General features: G+C 35.8%; 1 protein-coding gene across 1 annotated transcript in view; it reads left to right on the top strand.

Moving 5' to 3' along the window:
* ATRNL1 (attractin like 1) overlaps positions 1 to 23,566 on the top strand; it is a 412,107-nt gene that overhangs the window by 387,383 nt on the left and 1,158 nt on the right. The window lies entirely within an intron of this gene.

The following is a 23,566-nucleotide window of genomic DNA, read 5'->3' as shown; positions in this document are numbered from 1 at the left end:
ACTGCTGGCACTTAGTGTGGCACAATCTATTACACTGCAAACATCCGATCTGTTGAATGCAAATTGGGAACTTGCAAGAGTGTTTCATCAGCTGTAGCATATTTAATTCTTAGAGCTATTTACTAATTGCAGACACATTTGACTGAGCACCTGAGCCATAATTCTGTTTACCTGCTCCCATCCTTCACCTGCTTTACTACTTTCTTTGCTAAAAGTTGTGGTAGCCCTGCTGGTTGAGGGACTTTTATGTAGTTCTTTGAGCCTGTGAAATAAGCCTTTTTCATAAATCGTATTTTTAAAAGTGCTGCTCCAAGTGGTCTGACATTTTTTCAAAAGTAAGATGAAAGTTTACGTGCTTGGAAGCGATGGCTCTGAGAAGTATGCACTTTATCTTTTATTCATTTTGATAGCTTATGTTATGATACATTTGATAGATCCTGAAAGACGCCGTCAGTTTTAAAGATATAGGCCATAAGCTTTTGTTAGCAATGAAAATGTGTTCCATAATGATCTGAATCCTTTGACTATGCAAAGAGATTGTGTCAAACTCACACATTTTTTTAGAAAATCAGTTGTATTTGTTGCACAATTTTGACCAGCATTCCATTATATATTCCAGTAAAGGAACTGTGAAAGAGGTGTCTCGCCTTGCTTGGAATATATAGTGTATTGTGTAAGTAAACAGGGCAGACTCAGACATAAAATAACAAAGTGCTTTGCATACATATAATTGATGGAGACATGCATACAGAGTAGGTAGGAGCTCCCCAGAAAGATTCAATTTCATCTTTCTAATTACTGCAGTGATTGCAATTGAAGTGGGAGGCAGCAACAATTTAAAATGAATTATTAATTAAAACCCCCACCTTCACTTTCTTTAACATCTTTCATCTAACGTCTCTGTATTATGTCTATGAATTAAATCACAATGCATTGCTTAAAAGTAAATGAAAGAAATAATGTCGCAATTATTGTACAAATTAGGAAAGTTAACAGTGCTCCTGCAATGATGCCAGAGGATAAACACCTAAGTGTCCTCAGATGAGACTTGTTCTGTCACCTGCTGCTTTCAGTGACTGCTTATTTAGGCATCTATGGAATTTGCTTGCTTATAAAAAAAGCAGTGTGCATTTCCATACCAAAACAAAGATTTATCACTTTCCTCAAAAATTCAGGTTTAAGTGTAGATCACAGTCTCTCTCCGAGACACGGTGAATTCAGTTTGAGCATATGAACAGTTTCCTAACTCATAATCCTGTGTTTTAAGTCTCTTCTAATCTCAATGACAAATGGAAAAGGAGCTGAGTGTATGTAAAAAGAAAGCGGGAGAGGGAACAGGAAAAGCAGAGGTCAGCTCAAAACCAGACCTTAGCACAAGCTCTCAGTAAATATAGTTGAGAAAAATGCAGCTGGCCAACAGGACTGTGAATCTGTTTTCATTTATTTGTCTGCCACAAGATAAAAGGAAACGTCTTTTATTAAAAATGTGTTGGTAGAGATTTTTGTTAAGATGACATCATGCTGCAACTGCTACTCCTGGATCTCTATTACAAAGTGAGAATGTCAGCAATTTCCCGTGATGCTTAAATTTTTTTTACTAAGTCAAGATTTGTTACTTTTATCTAATAACTTCAATAGCAACAACATTGTCATTATGAAAATGTAATTATATGGAAAAGGCTTGAGAAACAGTTCAGGGAAGAAAGACAGTTTCAGAGTCTGATACAGAACTCCAGCTTAAATCTGATATTTGACAAACGATTGAAAGATAGTCAAAAAATAAAAGAAACACTCAAGAAAAAAAGCAAAGCACATTCACAGGTGAGGAGCAGAAATTCTATGAGATTATAATATTAAAGAAAATACATTTAAAAAGTTAATTTCCCTCCTGGATATATAGTATCTATCATTATCAATGTTTATTCTGAAAGTTGCAGAAATGCATTTTTATAGAATCATTGATTCATAGAATCATTTAGGCTGGAATAGTCCTCTAAGATCACCCAGTACAGCCCAACCCATCCCCACCATGCCTACCAACCATGGCCCTCAGTGCCACACCTCCATCTTCTTGCATACCTCCAGGGATGGTGAATCCACTGCCTACCTGGGCATCCTGTGTCAGTATAAATATATGTAAAAAATTAAAATAGCTAGATACTGTAAATACCATTATTAATTTACTGGCTTTTTAGGCAGGCCAGAAGAGAACCAGAAGCCTGCCTAGAAATTTGAGATCAGGCCATAGTCTATTAATACTAGATGTGATCTATTGCATTTCTGAAAGCTTTAACATCAGCTTTCACAATAAAATGTGCTGGAGATAATTTTCTTCTTCATTCTGGAGCAAATTCCAGGGGTAGTGTGGAAATTCAATGAGCTGAAAATATGAATTAATCAGTAGTTTGGTTTAAAATAGCATTCCTCCTTCTCCAGTAAATAAATAAATAAAATAACACCGAGAAACAAACAAATAAATAAATAAAAGAACAACTTTTTCAGCTAAAAAAAAAAAATTGAAATTCAATTACCAAGTGGTAAAGTTTAAACAGATACATTGGTTTCTGGTGTCTTTCAACCAGTGTGATTGGTGGATTACAAAGTGAGAGCAAGACCAACAGAAAGTATTGTGTATGTACTGAGGTGCAGTACAAGCAAGAATGTGGTGTAGAGATAAGAGGCTGCTTAAAAAGCTATCGAGCACTTCCTCTGCTTTTGCTGTATTTGCAGTAACCAATTCAGCAGTCAGAGCACAGAAGGGTTTTTCTTTGTCTTGTGAAGGAACAAGCATTTCCTAAATGTAATAGTGTGATTTTTACTGAAGGAAGAACCTACTCACTGGTGTTTGTTGAGCTTTCATGGGCAGTGAGAATACAAGTGGTTGTTACTGTAGCTGTTTCACAGAATAATATAAAGTAGCTGTTTACAGACATATTTTTAAACTGAGAAGAGGTTTGAGTGTTTTATAGCTGTAAAAATGTTTGCAATTCTGCCAGAGCTTTTCCACATATGCGATGTCTCTCTAATGTCTCCTTTTCCATATTCATTCCATATCACAAATATCTCCTTTCCTTCCCCTTCCTTCCAAATGTCACCAGACATTTGCTATGGCTGTGTCTGCTTGACACTAAAGATAGTACCAGATTAGAGATATTTGACTGGGGATATAATTTATTACCTTTAAAAGTCCGTTTATTGAATAAATTTTCCTACTGCAATATTTGATTTTTAACACCATTGCTGTGTCTGACCCTGAAAGGAAACTATAAGAACAGCCCAACAGAAAGTTGCTGTCACTTAGATAAGAATTATTACACTTATTTTTTCTTGAGACAGTGGACAGTGTTCTTCTGTGGCAATTACAGTCCACCACAGTGTACAGACAAGCAGCATCTCATTTTGGTTTGGAAAAAAGCCATCCGTGAATCGGTGAGTTTAAGGCAGGCAGATACAGGAATGTTATCTTGTGTAAGAACTTCTGCTTAGACAGCTCCTAGAAGACCACTTTTGTGAAATTGCTCTATCTCAGGAGGGGCCTCACCAAGCTCCACTTGGAGCCCTCTGTGAGCTGCTGGCATTTCTGAGCAACCTGAAGTTGCTAAGAAGGTATCGTTGCCCCAGTACTAGTCAGAGTCATCAAGGTTGGAAAAGACCACTAAGATCATCTAGTGCAAGACTAAAGGTTTCTTCTAAGCTGTTCATGAAGTTCTATCTGCATTTAGATACGTCCACTAGCAATATATACTATGATAGTATCCTGCTAAAAATAGAGAGATCAACACTTTGTTCCAAAGTCATTATGCAGTGATTTATACTTTTGGTTTATTTACATTCTGAAATAAAATGTGGGAAACATTACATGTAAAAATATCTTAGTGCTAAAACCTGAAGTGTTTATAGTTGGTAAAAACCTAAGTGTACTGTATAATTAAAACAATTATTTCATCAAAAGCTGTTTTTTAAAAATAGTTTTGCAATTAGTGCCATTGAAAGTTCAGTTTTACGTGCATTTAATTTCTGTTTTTGTCTCATTTTTCATAAAAGGCAAAACAATTTAACATCCATAATTATAGTTTAAACAATTAGAGGTATGCATGATCAGATTAAAAGTCTAAAATAAATATTCTCATACTGGTAGGAGAGCACACGAGAGTATACTATGGTAGATAACTCTGTTAAGGATAAGAACATATGGATACATTTACAATATTTTCTGTTTTTAGCGATAATGACTGATGGTATATTCCCAGAGAGCTGGAAAAAGAATGCCCTGACACATACCTTACAATTGCTCACTGGGTAGCACAATGCTGCTTTAAGTACTGTAGGACTGCATCCCTTGTTGTGGGTGAATTTATAACACTGGTTTCCCTTCAGTCAGATTTTATAAAGACAATTATTCCCTGTTGTACTTCTCTGATTTAGACACTGGCCAAAGTATTAGCTTTGGTTTGTGAAAGAGATTTGAGAAGAGAATATTTTTGTGTGCACAGCTCCAGCAAGGTTGGTGGAAAATGGAAGTAAATCCCTGCTATGCTTTCGGGTCATTCTGCAGTTCTAATGTTCACTATCCTGAAACCCGTGGGTGGATCATCTATTTCCACATATAACTCTGTGAAAGACAACTGGAGGAAAGGCAAAATAAATAAATATAAAAAATAATAATAATAAAAATAAAAAACAACAAAACAACATGTAGATCTACTAGAAATATTGTCACATGCTTCCACTAAGAGATAGGCACTCTCTGTTGACAGGATGGGTCTCTGTACAGTCCTGATCAAGATGTCTCTGTAAAAATGCAAGTAAGGATGTGCCCATTAGGTATATTTCTTAAGAGAACCAGGTCCAACAGATAGGAAAATCATATTATTTCATTTGGTACTGGAACATCCACTTATCTTTCCCATTTTTGATGTGGTATGTTGGGAAGAGGTTGTTATTCTTGCAAAACTATTTCCATCAAAGCTCCCTTTTTAAGAGGAGAAAATTAAGTTCATCTGCTCCACAGGGCACTGAGAAGGCAAGGAACAATTTAATAAGTCTAGACGGCAGAGGGTCATACAGCAAAGACAGCTGATCCTTTTGTACTGAGCACAGGAGAATAGCAGAGAAGACCTTGTGCATTGATTGAAAATTTTCAAAATATAAACAGAGATTTGTCACTCAGAAAATGTCTAAAACAATTTAATTCAGGCAGCAAGAACCACAGTGTAGTACTATATATTCACTGTCTTGTTCCTGTTTGTACACTCCTGGCACTGATGCCAGGTTTTGTTGTTTTCCCTTGGTATCAGATACCTGGATAAGGTATCCTTAAAAAGCTACAGTTCAACTATTTTTTTTAAATTTTATTTTATACAGGAATGACAACTTTTTTTATATCTTTTCATTCATATAAAATTCTAGATGTAGTACACAAAATAGAGGAAGACCTTTCTGTAGGCAATATATTTTCTGCTTGCTATTGATGTGTCTTTTGTTTATATGTAAATGTTTTGCTTTGGGTTTTTTCCAATTAAGGTACAATGTTTATCAGGCCTAATTGCATAAAGTTTGTAGTACATCACTAGAAGTATTAGTGAATGTACTTGCAGTGTGAACACACAATTGATTTTCTTCAAAGCTTTGGTGACTGAAGTGTAAGCAGATGGGGGTCTGAAAATACTTTAAGGCTTAAATTCTAAAGGGATTTATGTTGATTGTTTACACTCTACAAGCCCAAAACATGGATAGTGTGTTGTCTTTCTTTCTCTTTCTCTCTTTCTCTCTTTCTCTCTTTCTCTCTTTCTCTCTTTCTCTCTTTCTCTCTTTCTCTCTTTCTCTCTTTCTCTCTTTCTCTTTCTCTCCTTTCTCTCCTTTCTCTCCTTTCTCTCCTTTCTCTCCTTTCTCTCCTTTCTCTCCTTTCTCTTTCTCTCTTTCTTTCTTTTTCTTTTCCTTTCTTTTTTCTTTGCCTCTCCCGCTCCTCTCCTCTCTTCCTCTCCTCTCCTCTCTTCCTCTCCTCTCCTCTCTTCCTCTCCTCTCCTCTCTTCCTCTCCTCTCTCCTCTCTTCCTCTCTCCTCTCTTCCTCTCTCCTCTCTTCCTCTCTCCTCTCTTCCTCTCTCCTCTCTTCCTCTCTCCTCTCTTCCTCTCTCCTCTCCTCTCCTCTCCTCTCCTCTCCTCTCCTCTCCTCTCCTCTCCTCTCCTCTCCTCTCCTCTCCTCTCCTCTCCTCTCCTCTCCTCTCCTCTCCTCTCCTCTCCTCTCCTCTCCTCTCCTCTCCTCTCCTCTCCTCTCCAGATAATTTATTTACTAGACAGTGTAGAAATCCATATTTTCAGATAATTTGTTTCACATCCTGAAATTACTGAAATATCTTTTCAGACCTCTTCAGTTTGTCATGTTGACAGAATAAATCATTAGCAAATTATAAGTGAAATATGTTCATTTGGAATAATTATATATATTATTGACTTTCAACAAGGCACTTTGGCTTTTTCTGTAATTGCTCTTGTCTATGCGTATTTTTCCCAGTGCTTTACAGCCATGGCTCTTCTGCTGCTGATATTTTTCCAAATCTCTTGGCCTTTTGAGATTTCTACTTGATTCCACCTTTTCAGAGCTTACCTACTTTGATAACATGTTGGTCAAAGTTTTTTTACTTTCACTTTATTTTGTTCCTGAATTTGTGCTCTCCATCTAGATGCTAACTCTTTCTTGCTGAAGGAGTCCCTTTAACACATCATCTTTCCCTCCTTAGAACTTCCAAAGTGTAATCAAATTGCTTCCCCTTACCTGACCTCTGACTTAGAGGGCCTTTCTAAAATCCCTGCTTTATTTTATTGTGTCCCACATTATGGTTCCTAAGCATGTAACTTCATATTTGGCTCCTAGTGACAAAGGTCTAACAAAAAATATTATTCAAATGAACTCCATTCAAAAATCAGATTATTTTAATTCTGTGAATGCCATCTTCTTCACCACTGCTGACTGTTCTGCTGTGCCTAGCTCTGCCTTCCCACATTTCACCATAAATATATCATTGGCAAGACTGAAGAACTTGAGACTCCCAGGACACATTGTAAAAACAGGTTATTCAGTAACATTTCCTGATGACAGCTATTTTTGCAGATATTAATTTTGTTTCCTCCTTTAAATGTTTTACACCATTTTCACTCAATATGTGCACACTATTTTATTTATTTACTGATTTGATTGCTCATGTTTCTTTCTTAAAAGTTCTTGATGAAGGCCCACCTGCAGTATTGATAACTGTTTGGACATGCCTCTGTGTGCTGATACCTTCCAGACCTGGATGCCAGTGAGGTACCTAAAGACATCTAAAGGCAGTTTGAGACCTTTGTCTCCATTACAAAGACCCAATCCACTTTGATATGATTGATCTCTCTAATTCAGGCAGCCTGTTCCCACACACGTAATGTACCTCTCAGTCTTCACTTCTTAATGTTCTCTCTCTCTTTCTCACTTCTGACTGCAATTTCGCTCATTTCAGAATATTCCCAGGTTACCCTGTGCTCCACCACCGTGCCTTTCATCCCTGAACTATTAGCTTCACCTACCCTAATGCCTTATCCTTCCTGCCATGCTCATTCCGACGCTTTTCTCATGAATATTTTGTTATTCCATTTGAGATAATGTACATTCTTCCAGTGTTTTTAAATCACTGTACACATTAGTATTTCTGTATATATTTTCACAATTACCTCATTGCAATTTCAAATAATACTGTGTCTAATTCTCTTATTATGGTATTCCATTTCCTAAGGTTTCCACTGCTATTTAACTAGTGCTATAGAGCACCGTGTTGGTCAGAAAGATCTGTACTATAATTGAGCAACAAATTATTGTTTTTTTATGTGTTCACTGAACTGGTTTTGCAGATCTTTCAGCTCAATTCGTTATGATCAAATGGAGAAGCATTTGTTTCAATAAGATTTTAATCTCTAGGACTATATTTTGCATCAGTGACTTTTCATTGTTAATTGCTTTCTTGTCCTCCATTAAGGTGTTCTTGCAGTTGTTTCATCTCAACTAAGCTGTGCACACACTGGTTTAAAGGGCTCAATTCTACTCTGTAAATAATATAACCATTGCCTTATTAATTCAGCGGTCTGATTTTGGTATATTTTTATCCCTTGATGCTGATAAAAACTGTTTAGAATACCTTCTCAGTGGAATTTTAGAAATGTTTCAATTCTCAGATATGTCAGAATATAGCATATAAGTATTATTATCCTATAGCACCAATTAAAAGCAGCAGGACATCACCTATGTTTGATGTTGATGATGAAGTGAATTACTGTTAATATTAATGATTGCAAAAGATATGCACTGAATAGAGCACAACCCAAATATCTCATAGTCGTTCCATTGAATATTATTGTAATTTAATACTGAACTTCTGAACCTTCTGCTACTTTAAGTTCCATAAATGGCATGGGAAGCATGGACTTCAAACAATAGTTTTAAATATGCCTCCAATTTTGCATGTCAAAATAATCAAAGCCGTGGGTGAGTTGAAATGGTTCTCTCCCTTTTCAAAAATCAATCGGTTGTGAATTTATTATTTTAGCACAGCTGACAGAGAACATACAGAAGGAATTCAGTAATGAAAAGCATTTGGGGGTTTTGACAGGTCTTGGCTGAAATGAAGTCCTTTGAGACCAGTGTTTGGAGGCAGAGGTGAAAGTAGAAATTGGTTTACCTGAAGATCTCTGTATATGGAATCTAAATTTTCAAGGGAGACTGCCTGCCAGTGTCAAGGCTTATCTGACACATCCAGCCTGAAATCTATCAGAATCTGGAAACTTTTAACTTTTCATTCTAACTTCTATATGTGTGATTTTCTACACAAAACTTTGTGGGTAAAGTTTCTCAGAATCATTGTGCTAATGTTGTCAACTGGTCAGAACTACAGATTTATTTATATTTTTAATGTAGGTATTCTTTACTCACCTCTAAGCATAAACTTTTAAAAATAATTCATTCCAATTAAATATAGCAACTTATGCATTTATTCGTTTTCACAATAATTTAGTCTATTTCTCTCATATATTCTGTGTAATGCAGTCTCATGCTCCATGGATCAATGCAGTATATATATTGACAGTTTAAATGTAAAACTGTAATTTTTTTAAACTTGTGTTAGAATTGCAAGGCCAGCATTGATGGTCATGAGTGAGGTAGGTCATGCTCTTTCTTGTATCTCATGAGTATGAGGTCTGTTCAGTACCAGCTGTGTAAAAGGATGTCAGTAACACTGAGAACTGTAACAGAGAACGAATAGTGATTTTCAGAACTTTTATTGCCTAGCAGGTTATTGCCTAGAGGAAAAACCTAGCTAAATTTCCATGTTCAGCCTGACTTTGAAAGTCAGGGTTAAGGTCTGTAAGCTCATTTCTTTGAACATGAAAATTTAAGCATAGTGAAATGCTTTTTAGATTGTAAATGCTTTTGGTGCAGTTCATGTATTGCACCCAACACAGTGGGGCATGTATCCCAAACTGGGGTTAACAAGGGTTGCAGAAGGATGACTGAGAAGCAGTTAATTACTGCACCGAAAATGAAAATGAATACGTCTGATTAGAACAGCTTACTGTTCTATCCATGCAAGCTGTTATATGTAACATGCACAAATACATTCTATATAATGTTGAATATTACTTTGGAGAATATCTAACCTAGTAATTGAAGTCTGTCTAATAAATTTGGCTTTGTTCTAGGAATTTTCCCCAGAACCCATTGCATTCATGGATTTATACCATTAAATATATATAATCAGTTCTTCGGGTCACGATGTATCACTGCAAATCAGAACATAGTGATATATATATATTTACTTGTACAGTCTTTACTGGACCAGAAAACTCAGCCATATATATTTGGGGCACTGAAGACAGAACCAAGCCCTGAAGCTCTCAAAACTGAGTCACACTAGATGGCACAGTGATGCACCATGTTTATCCCAAACTGTGCAAAGTAGAAGATATTACTTGCATCTGAAAATGCTAGCAACAAAGAATGCTATCATGGTATCTCATGCTGTCACCAGGGCGTCTTGTGTTAGCTTTTGAAACTATAAAATGCAAGAAAATGTTAAAAAAAACCCTGAACCTCCCATTAGAGGTTGGAACTGCCAGAGAGTTCAGCAGGAGTTAAAGATAAATAGCAAGTAAAAGGTATAATCTTCTATGGCACAGAGCAGCAGATGAGTTGCATTCAGGTCAAATAGATTCTTCACGAAAATGCTGTGACATTTATTTTCAATATTAAAAATTCAAATGCAAATGTTTAATGTGTCTCATACAGTTCTGCTCTTTATGCAATCCTGGCACTGATGCAGTTTTGCCCTTAAGTCATTTGGGGATTGCTTTTCCATCCACTTTGATCACATTGTGCTTCTGCAATATTCCCACCAGTTATCCTAAGAACTCTGATAACTGAATCTTATTTCACCTGCCTTAGAAAGTAAAATATCAGGAAGGGGACTCTCAAATAAAACTGCAGATGAGAAGAGAAGAGAAGAGAAGAGAAGAGAAGAGAAGAGAAGAGAAGAGAAGAGAAGAGAAGAGAAGAGAAGAGAAGAGAAGAGAAGAGAAGAGAAGAGAAGAGAAGAGAAGAGAAGAGAAGAGAAGAGAAGAGAAGAGAAGAGAAGAGAAGAGAAGAGAAGAGAAAGAGAAAACCACAGAATTCTTATTAGCACTTTTAATGTAAACAGTGGTATTTATGAGGATTTCACCAAACCTCTCAGAAATTGAAGCACGAATATATAGAATTCTAATCTTTTACCAGACTTTTCCTTTAACACAATTGAAAGCATTTATCATTCTGGTAACACAAGGGAAAGAAAACAATGCCAATTCACAAATAAAACCCCTCATGATTTAATATTGTTGTTTTGTCCCCTGCGATCCTAGAATGATAAATGTTGTAACTTCTTTTGTCAGTATCAGAAACACTTTCATATCTAGCATAAAGGCTCATTCATTATATTCATGTTGTTATTCCTTCCTTATTTTTTTTCAAGCTTTTTCAATGTACCTTTTACCAACAGTATTATCAGCTTTCCTGTTGTCAATCCAAGCTCCACAAGCAGTGCTACTAGTTTAATTTCTATTTATTAATATTTTTATGATTATTATTAATATTATTGAGTCTTTCAGAGACTTCACTGTTGCTTGGGACCTCGGTACATGGTGAGATGTACAGAGATGTGTCTAATCTAACCTACAGAAATGCACATGCCATGCTACTGTCTGTGGAGTGAAATCCTCTGGGAAGCCCACAGACACAGAATGTTGCATTTTTCCCAAAAAAGGAGGGAAGGAATAACTCCAAAGAGGGGACTTTTTTCCTGTGGAATGTCTGCGCTATTTGTTTCCTGAATATTCTGTGATGGGTCAGTGCCTATAAAATTTATATAGAACACTTCCATCTTCTTAGTTGAAGTATCTGAATCTCCATCCTCAACCCACATAGCCACCATCAGTCCTTTTTGCCTGGTCTTACATTCTTTCAGTAACTCAATGAATATCTCAGTTTCAGAATGTTTCTCCACTGTACTTGTCTTTTCCAAATAAGTTCAGTACTCCAAATTGCTGTGATTTTTTTTTCAGAAGGGGTAACACAAATGTGATGTACTTTATGTTTCTTGCCACGTGAATAGAGGAAGTTGAACACATCAGAGATGTGAGCTTCAATAAAAATGTGTGCTAGTTAGCATGCAGATCTTAAAATCTTTAAAGTACATATTATTTCTAAAGTACATAGGGGGTTCAAATAATGAAATAAGACCAGATCATTTTAGATTATTCAAAAATTACTTCATCACTGTTAACGAAGCAATTAGATCATAGTTCAAAATGTACAGTTATTTTTATCTCTCTTTGTAAAGAGTAGATTTTTCTTGGAAAAGAATTTCCCCCTAAAATGAGTAGTCAGTAGAACAAGTAATGTAAATAATTGTTTAGGTGCTTGCAGCTTTTAAAACCTGTTATACCACTACTTTATGCTATTACAATCCAAAGAGATGTAGGAAGGTTTAAATGAATTAGAGACATCCTACTATCTATACTGGATTCACAAACAGAATGTCTCACTACTGGAAGTCTAGGTAGAGTATGAAGTACTTTGTAAAGGCAGGTAAATACTGAGGTGACTCACACTTAATGGAAGGAGAAATGGAAGTTCTTGGAAACAGAAGAGCTTTTTGAGGGCCAGACGATGTAAAATAGTACAGAGAATAGCCAGGGGTTCTATATATTGAAGTCAAATTGAATGCTCGTCCAGGCAACATCAAACAAATACAACACTCATGTTCATGCATCTGAACACAAGCTTTGCAGAAGTTTAGAGATGTCCCTCTCATCTCTAACCATTGCCCAATTCATGGAATCATAGAATCATAGAAACAAAGAATGACTTCAGTTGGAAGTGACTTCAAACATCATACAGTTCCAAGCCTGCTGCCATGAACATGGTTGCCAGCCACTAGATCAGCCTGCCCAGGGATAATCTCTTGCATTACAAAATCTCATTCCCACTACATTCTTTTTATTTATTTATTTATTTGTTTATTTTTAATCCTTCTAAGGTCGAAACAAGGTGCAGTGTGCCACCTATGATTTCCATTCTTTGCAGCCAAGATAGTGCCAAGCTTTTGGGTGAACTAGTCATAAGCAGGAAACATGCTTTTCATTATTACCTCATTTTCTGTTCCTTGTGAAAATTGTTCTTTGCTTATAACTGCTTCGGAGTCTCAAGTGAATGGTGTCTAATTGTATTGCTTTAAAGTTTTATATTTTATCTTTATAACTTGGGATAATTATTTATAGTTGCAAATCATAATGTGGCAGCATTAAGGGAAACAAAATGCTGGCTTGCATTGCAAAGGAAAGAGCAGATTTGGTGTATTGCATTATTATGTTACTGAAGTCATTTCAGAGGCTACAGAAGAAAGTAACTCGAATTGTAGCAGTTCTCAGAAGCTGGGATAGTATAAAACAGATTTCATTCACAACAAAATCTTATGTCATCATCACTGTATATACAGCCATTAAAGTATAATTGAAATACAGAAAATCAGGAAACAAGAGCACCGAAGCCAAGTTTTTCACATGTGATCAAAAAGCATATGGGAAAAAATAGAGAGGGGGAAGGGCCACAGTTAAACAGGAAGTAGAAGACAACATAATTTCTTCTTTTAAAAAGCAGATGGGAGGTTTAGATAAAATGCAGTAAGGGAATTCTAATGTCCTGTTGAAGGTTTATTTCTCCTTCATCTTATAGTAAAAACTTTTTGAGAATACATAAATGAAAACTCTCTCCTAATCTCATCCTGGAAATATTAAGCCAGTGTGGCCATTTTTAAAATACTTTACTTTTAGATGAAAATAATGTGACTATTAATGTATATAATTGCTTTAAATTTTGTCACAAAGTGCCATTCTGGCATTGAAAAGCTCCAAGCAGAAAGTAGTCCTTGCCACATCATCTTCTCCCTGGTTTCTCTTCTGCCACTTTGTACTCCCATGGTTACCAGTGAGAAACTGCAGATGAAGAAACTGAATGTTTATTCTCATTCAGGAGATCTTCTAGGAATTGACTTTGATAAGAAATTGACTTTTTGAGAACTTCTGGATTGTTGTCTCTCACTTGATTTCTACCATATTCAATAGAGAATAAAGGAGAGATTTTACTGTGTTTGTTGGATGAAATGGTGGTGCACTCACCAGGATGAGATTTGTTCTAAATAAAGGTAAATGAGATATTCAGAGCTACTTATCTTTTGGAGTGTGAGTACACACAGGAGAAGGAAACTGTCACTATCTTCTGTCCATTTTCTAGTTTTTCTCTCCAAACCAGGAAACATGACTAGGGCACATAATATATTTTCAGTGATGCACAAGCATGGCATTAATATCTTGTAGTTTCAGGCATTTGCTCTATCTCCATGTGTCATGCAAAGAAACTGAGCTCTGATAGTATCATTTTATTTCTATTTATCTATATTGACTGTTCAAAGTCAATGGTATGTAATCAATTACGAACAGGCTGTTTGAAATAGAATCTTTTTACCATACATTTTACAATAAACAGTTATAAGTATGTCTGTCATTTTACTTGGTGAAGTTAAAATACCAAATGTTAGAGGTAGTAGAGAAGATTCAGGAAGAATAAGTGAGTAGCTGTATAGACTGCCTATATATATTAAAGCTCCCCGCCCCCCCCTTCAGAATTATTCTTCTTCAGTGCTGCTCTGGATTCTGGTAGGGCTGTTTCTTTAAAACCTTTGTGTTGGTTGTTGTGTTGTCGTTGTTGAGGTGAGTGTTTTTTTATTATTATTATTTTTAATATACATTCTTATTGAACTTTTCAGCCTTTTACCAAGATATTCTGCTTCTTTCTGAAGCTTCCTGGTTCTTGGGCATTAACTGGCCAGGCAATCTTGTGTTGAGGATGCTAGTGACCCTGAAGTAGTCTCTAGTGATATTTCAAAATATGTTTCAAAATTCTAGGCATGCTTTCTGTCCTGTTGACTTAATTCTGTGTTACACTCCCAAGATCATTTATTTTGTCAGAGTGACTGCTGGCTGGCAAGGTAGCTGGAAATGTACTGAATGTCTAATTGTGAAAATCAGCAGAATACTGAAAAACTGGTATTGTTATTTGGCCAGAACCAAATTACAAGCCAAACAGTGGTTAGAGCAATGATATATTGCGACGGAATGTTGGCAGTGGAAAACAAGTCAACCTTGGAAAGCAAAATTTAAAAGTGAGAATTCATTACTGGAAAAGCAATGTGGATAGCATATTTGTTTTTGATTAATCTTTTGAGAATCTTCTTGGATTTCTGGTGAACTGTAATCATTTGTTTGTGTGAACATATCACTTGTTTAAATAAATTTTTTAACAGTGGGAAAAAAAACCACACAAAAACAGCACCTACAAAATAAAGGTGCAAGAGTGAGAAATAGCAACACACAGCATCCTTGAAGATTGCTGCTCTTATCTTCTTTTATAGTAAACGATAGTGTAAGTAGTAGTGTGTTATTTCCAGCGGGAGAAGAATTGGCCTCCGTTGGGCCTTTAAACCTATTGTCTTCAAGGCTGAGTGTTTAGTCTTGAGGAGAGGTCTGGTATCAGAGCAGTAAACCACATAGCAGAGGAATAGTAATGAGGGGAAGAGTGTAAGAGTAGTAAAGCTGCAAATCTTACAGTATGTGTTATCACACAGATGGAACATTAGGGAGGTATTCACTAAAGCTGAATTACACCTGGCAGAGTTAATCACCCCAGATTTCCTCTACAGACAGGATGAGTTCTGCTTTAAATCACCCTCTGCAAGTAAGGCCCCTCTGGAGGGAAGCACCCCATCATGAATCTCTCTGCCTTGTCTCCATCCAACTGTTCCCTGATTGATCAGTTGTGCCTGAAACTTTTCTCTTTTTTCCAGACACTCACACACGTGTATGCAGGTTTCCTGATTACTTAATGAATGAAATGATAGCTCAGCACTATATGACGCCATGTATACAAATGGTAAATCTTTGTTTCACAGGTGTTTGGCCTGTTCAGAATGTTCAGTAAGGCTGGAGTTTTCATCACGGTGGTTAAGCTGTCCAACATGCATGAATGGATTTGTTTTAATAAGATGTAAAAATGTAACTGGGACTTGCAATTTTTTACAGTCTTTGTCTTCACCTTTCTCTGATTGGTACAAAGGATCTCAATCAAAGATTGCTGGAGGTACACAGAGTGAAATAATGCTGAGGAAGTAACCTCAGGTGTAGTGGTCTGGAGGAGGCTTTCACAAACCAAGCCACAGAATCGTTAAGGTTGGAAAAGACCTCTAAGTTGTCTGAGTCCAACCCCAACCCACCCCTGTGCTCACTGACCATGTCCTTCAGTGCCACAGCTTCGTGGGCAGTGGAGCACCCCCAGGACTGCCGACACCACCAGCTCCCTGTGCAGCCTGTGCCAGTGCTCAACCACTCTTTCAGAGAAGTTTTTCCTAATATCCAACCTGAACCTCCCTTGGTAGTTACACGAGTCTCATTACAGTAGTGAGGCTCATAAACTTATCCCACATAGGTCACTGCTGTGAAACCAACTTCTGAACGAAACCAAATCAAATTTAATTTCTACTTACTCAGGTGTAGCTAAAAGTAAGTAAAAAGAGTGTTTCTTCAGTACTCTAAGTATATCTTTTTCTCTTCTACAGCAACAGGTTTACAAGACCAAATTAGATTCTGGCATGATTAATGCATCTCACCAAATTCTTGCAGAGTAGCAAATTAGTTTATAGTGATTTTCTTGAAAACAAATTAAACTGCTGCAAAACATCACAAGAATAGAGATGTTTTTCATAAAATAGGGATAAATGATTCAATGGAAAGGAGATGTAATCAAACTGAAAATTTAATAGGTTTTGTGAAAAAATCCAAATGTTTCAAATATTATTGTCCATGATGGAATCCTTTGTAATTACTTTTATTATAATACTATGTGCAATATGCAGTGGGAGTGCATTAAGGAATTAATTGACATGAAGTTTGCACATACTCCAAACAGAATATTCCTTTTAGCTGTTCGTAATATCTAACAGTTAAAGCCAACCCCCTTATTTTGCTAATAATAGATTCATAGATACATTAGGTTGGAAAGGACCTACAAGATCATCTAGTCCAACCATCCTCCTATCACCATCCCTACCCACTGAGCTACTAAACCAAATCCCTTAGCACCTCATCTAAATGCTTCTTGAACAGCGCTAGGAATGGTGCCTCAACCACCTCCCTAGGCAGGCCATTCCAGTGCCTGACCACTCTTTCAGATTAAAAATGTTTCCTCAAATCTAATCTAAATCTTCCCCGGCACAACTTGTGGCCATAAGTTAAAATAACAAAAAATTTGTGAGTTACAAGTGATGCGTCATTCACATATTTAATCGATAGCTTCCCAAAAATATTTTGTATCCTATAAACTCCACTTTTTCCTTTAAATATATATTTTGCTGCTGAGCTATCTGTTTGAGATTCCAACTTATATTCAAGAAATTCAGGACACAAAGCATAATTGTACACAAAACCTTATGTGCATTGCAATTTGCTCATATTTTTTAATGTAAATGTATTATTTGCAAACAGTTTTTTCCATCCACTTATATAAAACAAGACATGCTGAGAAAGTCAATAGAGAAATTAGGAATGTTCTCGGATTTCTGTAATTGCCATTTGTGGTCAAAGCTCCAGAAATTATAAGAGAATAAGATAATGGCGTAACATATTGTCTGTAACCAGTGCTAAAGTAAAATATCTTAGATAAAAGCATCAAGCAGTTTTAATTCTCTGAGCTCTGCTACTCTGTGAGAAGAACATACTTCCTGACTAAATGTGAAGCCTTCTTTATTAATTGAAATTTAGTGCTGATAAGTATTTCAATGTTAGGAGGTATTACTTAACTAGTCTAAATTTAACCATTCCCCAAGCCTGTTTTAGTATTTAAAGTGAGTCAATAGGAGGTTTAGAGAAGAACCTTTTATCTTCAGTCTCAGCAGTCAACTACAATTCTTTATTTTTTTTCACTGTCTTTGGGTCAATCATATTCTTAATATTACTGGGCAAATCTGTGACAAGCTTTACCAGGGAGCCTCAAGGAATAAGATCTGAGAAATATGTAATAATATAAGTAGTCATTTTTATCAGTATTGCACCTCAAGTGGTACTTTCCTTTTCAAATTTGAAGTTGATTTTTTGGTGAAAAAATATATCAGAGGTCTCAAAAAAGTATCTAAGGTTCAATTTCCTGTTTTCCTTGTAAAAAAATGTACGTAATTGACTACCCATCATCAACAGGGTAAGCTACTCTAAGCTTCATTTACAGACCAATTTTATGTAATTTGTTTCATTCTCATGAGATTTTCCATTTCTTTCTATTCTGTTTTTCCACCACTTACCCTCAGATTTATGTAAATAACATTACCCTCTGTCTTGCTTATGTGTTCTTGCCCAGTGTGGACTCTTGCATCCCATTTTTAGCAGCTCCATGTGCTCCCTTTCCTATTGCATCAAATCAAGACATGTTATGACTTACCATTCCCCACCTATCCTCCTTTACATGGTTTCAAATGAGAGTTCACCTCCAACACGGTTTCAAATGAGGGTTCAAATGGTGGTTTCAAATGAGGGTTCAGACATGACCTTGATCTTCCTTTTCTGCTTATTAAGTTCATTTCTCCTTCTTTCTGTGCTGCCTTCCCTGAGCCTGACACAGACACACAGGTCTGATGATGCAGTCCAGCCAAGAGCAATAATCTGATATTATTATATGATGTTATTATATTAAATTTTATTATTTTATTAATTATAATCTCAAGATCCTTGAGTTCAGACAACTGGGTGAGAGAAAGCAACTTCAAGTTAACCAAAATGGCATGACACCAATCCCAGCCTACCACTTAGGTCCCTCCAGCACCTCTACATCTCCTTCAAGACAGTATTTATTTGCCCTACTGAAGAAACAAAACCTGCCCCAAAGTGATAACTGTCTCGCATTGGAGCAGATTAGCCTGGAGTACACACCTTCTGACCTGACAGCTGTCTTTGAGGAGGCAGCATGCACCTTGTCATCAGTCCCCATCTGCCCACAACCAGAGACAAATCAGTGCTTGCTGTCTCAGCTACCAGCTGGATGGATAGTTTTAAAGCACCAGACATTGTGCAGACCTGGATAACAGACTAAACCAGAGATATGTCACACTGAAAGGGAAGGGTGAACTGCCTGACTGTATGCAAAAAATCACTCCTGAGTCCTCAGAAGACAAATATTTCACAGAAATATGTGGGGCCATTTCCTTTTCAAAATGAGAAAAATTTGGGAAAGGCTGAACATTTCACAAAAGATACTTTATTGTATAGTCTGCATTTCCCACAAAGTGACAGCAAATAATTTATAAGCCTATTCTGGGAATAAGAGTTTCTTAGCCCCTTATAGATACTGTTATTACTAAATACCAAGGGTATAATACAAAGGAACACAACATCTCCTCTCTACTAGTGTGTGGTTATCCACACTACCATTATTTAGTTTATTATTGCTGTGGTTCAAGCTCTGTCTCATATTTTACTTATTTAATTAAGTTATATGCATAAGAAAAGAAAAACGTACCTCCTGTTCCCTTGGCTGTTTTCCCATCTAACAAAAATTATCGCTGAAAAAGAAATGATGAGGTTACTTACCCAAAGTAATTTCCTAGTTAGGTTTTTTGTTTGTTTGTTTAATATATCTTTCTCATAGCAAGAGTACTGTTTACTTAAAATATATCTAATAAGCAAACAGAAGAGAGGCTCATAAAAAGGCTGTGATGATGTGATGCTGTCAGTTTGTTCTTTTAAAAAATTCTCATTCCAATCAAAAACATTTCAGTATGAAAAGTTATGCAGATACTTACTCTTGGCAGTTGCTAATGATGGTTGTTCTCTGTGACTGTCTGTGATCTCTGGATATTGTCTAGACATACCTGCTAGATCAGAACCCTAGAAATGTGTGCAGAACTGGACAGTGTTATGACTTTGAAATGAACTCAATTGTACTGTGGGATAGAGCTCTGTGGCACCTCCATGGCACCAAAAAATGTTTGGTTAATAAGAAAATAGGAAAAGTAGATAAAGTTCAAGACAGCATGGAGTTTTTTATCAAAAAATTAAACTGAATAAGAATACATCTAATGTAATATCATATATACATGAGAGAACTGTTTTTGTTGGGTATTTAGAAACACTTGCCAAATAACGATGTCTTTGAAAGTTATATTCCTCTAACATTATAACCACAGTAGTGACTATGTTTCCTATGAAGAATAAATGTGCTGTCCTGGAATGCATCCACAAAGGTTATGATGAATAGATCTATTTCATCAACTTTAGAAGTAGACGATAAAAGATTGCATTTTTAACAGGGTATTTTTGTATATAAATGTGATTTATACACATGTAATATATAGATTGCATGCCTATAAATAGATCTTTATAGACTTGAATTGATAATAAATTGCAGACCTCTCAAAAATTCTCCATGTAGTAACTAGTAGTTTGAGATAAGCACAAAGTTGTGTTCACTGTGTGTGATGGTCATCTACATCAGACACTTGAGCTAGTAATTCTTGCCACTTGCTCAGAATGTCTTCAAGCTCTTTAGGTCCCTTAGTGTGTTCATGGGTAATGCACACAATGGGAAAACATTAAATAACAGATCATTTATAATAAAAAGACTCTGTCCACTATTAGGTGAGCAAGTTTTTTATAGAATCAACAAAAAGCAGCAATGCAAACGTTGCTGGATGCTGAAGCATTAAGCTATTAAAATAATGCTATATGATTTACTCTTTCTTTTTCAGCTTTAATTCTCTCTTTGGTAGCAGTAGTTTTATTTTCATTATTTAAGGTCACCTTAAGCAGTGATTATAATATTGGTTAAAATATGAAACAATTCTCATTGATCTACTTGAGCTGTAGTTATTTTACTGCATTGTGAATGTTCTGATTCTATGTGACAATGAAAATGTGTAGAATTTAATCAAGTGAAGGCATCTATCCAATTATTATCTTCCAATAATACATATTTAAATTGAAGAAAACATTTCCAATTACCTGCCAAACCATGATTCTGAGGTCATTCTTTGTTCCCTTATTTTTGACAAAGTAATACGAATAACTCAATGCTTTTCTCATTAAAATGAACAATAGAGGAAGGAAAAAAAGAGAAAAAAAAAAGATTTTGAATATGCAAGCCAGCATGTATGACTAACTTTTTCAATGTTGGAGATTTTTCTACTTTTAGAGATAGCGTGGCCTTACATCAGTTCAAATGTAGTTGTATAGAATCAGAGGAAAAGCGTTTAAACATCCCAGCATGGGTATTTCCATTTAAATCTGATTACAGTGAAATAAAACTGTAGCTATTAAAGGTTTAGAAGAACTACAAATACAAGCAGTAAAAGAAGACAGTTAGTAAATGAGGTAGTAAAACATTTCAGTGGGGCAAACAGTTTATAGCACTCAGCCTTCCTGCAGCAGACTGTGCTATTCACTACAGACCCGTGCACTGTTCCCTGAACTGCACTTAAACCTGCAATTAACCTTTCACGCCTAATGAAGCTGTTTTGCTGGAAAATTAAAATATATAGTACTGCCTGTTTTTACAGAGACTGGGAGGAGAGCATCTCAAAATGAATGACTTTTTCAGATGCTTTTGTTTAAATGCAGAATTAAAATGCTGTTTGTACATAAATTGGGAATGCGCTTTTCAAGGCAATCTCATTTGATGTGCTGTATTTCATTCCTGTACTTATTAATTGTTTTGCATAATTGTAAAAAAAATAAAATAAATTCACACATCAGTAATTTTATGATTAGATACTTACTCCTTGAGAATAAACTACTACCATTTAACTTCCATTAGGAAAGACAATAGCTCCGCTAGTGATAACCAAGTTCATATTGCTTTCTGTGGCATTTCTCTCATTGTGGATGCAATTATGTCTTATAAAAATAAACCTTCCACTTATGTATTTGACTGGGCCCACTTCATAATGATCTTTCCATAAAATAAGCAAGAGATTGTTACAGCAACACAGAACTAGGTCAGGTTATTTCTATAACATTTAGTAGAAAAACAAACTAAACATAAAAATAGATGTGGTTCTGTAAGTAGACTTATTGGAAGTGAACCATTGATTCTACATGTGGAGCACTCGATGGTTCCACTGTTCCTTTCAGTCAACTTGTTCAAGATCTTATCAGATCTTCTTATTCAAGATCTTCATCAGAAGCAATCAGGAACCAAAAATGGCTGTGAAAATACCAGTTTGGTGGTAGGTAGGATGTTTATATGGCAATATTTGGGGAAGATGGGTAAATGAATTAATTTATGAGGAGAGGGAGTAGATATAGAGCACTACAGCATTTACAATTCCAGCTTCAATGAATATAAAATTATTCACATTCATCATTTAGATATAAACTATAAAGGAAAATTGTTTGTTGTTTTTCTTTATGTGTGTGTGTTGCATTTTTGTTTAATGAATATTTAAGCCACATCATTTTTATCAAATTTTCTGTTGTATTTTGATGCAAATTCTGTTTGCTTGCAGTGTCTGTTCATCAGCTTGACTTGGTAAATGAAATTCCTTTAGACCACCAGTCTGAAATAATTAATCGTTCCTGCAGTTAATTGTATTGCTTTGATAACTATGCAGGGCTTAGAGAACATCATAAATGAATTTCATCAGATGATTTGTGTGACATTTTGAAAAATGATCTTTTGGATTGACCTGATTTTAATGGAACTCTAACAGCAGCATGCCAGTATATTCCAGTACACAGCACTGGATTTTAAGCAAATAGTTCTATTTTCTTAAGTGCTATGTAAAGTGAGGCTATTGTCATTCATTCAAGCATATTTTTAAATATCTTATTAAAAATGTAAAGCCCGTTTTCCAAATAACATTCATTCCATTTAGCATTCTCCCTAAGCCTAGTTTGTAAAATCAGAATCATGTGTAAGCAAGCATCAGAACTGTATTTTATAATACCAAAAACTTCTGATATTTTAAAGGTGCAATGAAGACTTCAAAAATTATGTCTACTAAGGAAATGTATCTGTATGTGAAAAAAAAAGACTTAATTAATGTTGGCTCCTACATATCCTGTGATAGCTGTAGTAGCACTTTACAGTGTAATGCTATGAATTTTCAAAAAGCTCTGCCAACATTAATCACTGCAACATTTTTGTGAAATAAGATAGTGTTACCATATGCAATAGCATAAATACTTCAGGATGGTTGAGAAACTAAGATGTATTGGATGGTATGGAGAATCAGCAGCTTCATTGCCTATATTATGGGTATATTTAAATGTGATTTGGTAGATATAACTATCAATCACAGTTCTATTGTGGCCTTAATTAATTACAACATATGATCGATGTGAATACACCTAATCTATTTCACAGAAGTATCACTTGTGTGAATCACAAATTTTAGTTACCATTGATTAGAGTAATTATCAAATTGAAGTGCAAATTCCTAAACTACCCATTTCCTAGGCATACCTGTCTGTTCTCTTTGCAATACTCTGTAATACTCTGTTAAGACTGTAGCAGCTCGTGAAATAATAGCAGCTATGGTTTGGAACAGCTTTGGCTTGTTGACCACATTCAGACTCACTACAGACCAGCACCATCACGTTTCACTCTCTGTTCATAAACCCATGTGTACTGGAAGGTTTTCAAACGTTGCTTTGCATGGTAAATACTGAGCTCTTGGGGCTGGAAGGCACATATGTCGCAAAGGGAAATATTCAAGAGTATAATTTTATACTAACTGTGGTGTCTATTTTATTTTTATTTTTATTTTCGGATTTGATATCTTAATCCATTTCTAAATGGAATGCACAAATATTTAACAAGAGAAAGTCAGTGTCAGAGCTCCTGGGTCCACATAACATAGAAAACACTGACAAATAAAGGTGAAGCTAATATCACACAGCAAATCAATGATACGTAAATGGA

Source organism: Cyrtonyx montezumae, unplaced genomic scaffold (genome assembly GCF_038088225.1).
Source record: "Cyrtonyx montezumae isolate F1298 unplaced genomic scaffold, pur_monq_1.0 scaffold_4, whole genome shotgun sequence".
NCBI classification, from domain to species: Eukaryota; Metazoa; Chordata; class Aves; order Galliformes; family Odontophoridae; genus Cyrtonyx; species Cyrtonyx montezumae.
This window is presented reverse-complemented; position numbering and strand designations above follow the sequence as displayed.